This window comes from Aplysia californica, unplaced genomic scaffold (genome assembly GCF_000002075.1).
Source record: "Aplysia californica isolate F4 #8 unplaced genomic scaffold, AplCal3.0 scaffold00018, whole genome shotgun sequence".
NCBI classification, from domain to species: domain Eukaryota; kingdom Metazoa; phylum Mollusca; class Gastropoda; order Aplysiida; family Aplysiidae; genus Aplysia; species Aplysia californica.
Window position 1 is genome coordinate 1,900,402 of NW_004797288.1, and position 1,292 is coordinate 1,901,693.

A 1,292-nucleotide genomic window follows, 5' to 3' on the forward strand; every position below is an offset into this window, starting at 1 on the left:
GGTGATACATTTAAAAATAAAAGTACATTGTAATTAGTGTTTAGCTTTGTATTAAAGTTGAAACTGCTAGCTGATTTATATAATTAGGTCCGTTCTATTTAGGACGGCGCATTTTGAGGGACACGGTTGAGAAGACATTAACTCTTTGACAGCATCTCTAACAAAATAAGTGTCAAACTTAAAGCAAAAGACAACGAATGAATGAGTGAATAAATAAATGAATGAATAAATGAATGTATGTACCCTCGGTGAGAAAAAGTGAATTCGAAATTGGACGACTAAAAGACAACACCCCCCCCCCCCAAAAAAAAACCCCCAAAAAAACAACAACCCCAAACGAATACGGATCTATGAATGACTGCACACATGGATAATAGAATAAATGAATAAATAAAAGGACGGTAAACAATGCTCTTCTCGTAAAGCAACTTGAGGGAAGGGAGCAACAAGGAACGACAAGTAAATCCAGGCACTATGCTTCGTGTACATTTTTTATGCAATTTTGCTCATGGAAAACATCTTCATGGAAACGTACAATGCAGGTGCAAGCATGTCCTGACGTGTAAAAGTAGTCTATATGCTTATTATAATTTTCATGACGCGTCAAAGGTGAGTGACCATTAAAAGGTCATGCCCTGACCCCAAAACATACGTGACCGGTGAGTTCATTCCCCTAAAGGACAACGTCGCGCTCATAATTTTTCGCCCCCTCCCCCTTTCCACCATCTCAAAATAAACAATGGCTCTGCTTTCGTGGTCTGTCTCGGTGTGAATTTGAGCCGAGTACAAAAGCAAAACCCCTCTTGAATTCAAAATTATCTTTACTTTTTAAAAGTTTTAGTAAGAGTTTTACGGCATTTGCAACACAATAAGGTCATATAAGTGCTGAAGAATAGATAACGTGTTACAAGAGAGTAACAAACACAAAAAAGGAGGAGGGGAGATCAGGACGATAGACGTTTGATAGGAAAGAAGGAGCAAATCACACCAGAGCACCCGCCAACCACCCTCGTCTATATTTTACTTTCCTGGAGAATTCTTTATGAGCTACTGGGGTTCCAGTCCCACTGCTACGAAATGATCCAATTTGTGTCCAGTGGGGCATTCGTACACAATTTGTTTGTTTGTTTGGCTGTTTGTTTTTCTTTTTGTTTCAGTTTTTCACTCTGAGAAAGATGATAGGCAACCAGAGAGACAGGCAAACAAACTTATAGAGAACGAGGGAGTGAAAGAGAGAAGAGTGAGAGTAAGAGAGAGAGAGAAAGAGAGAGAGAGAGAGAGAGAGAGAGAGA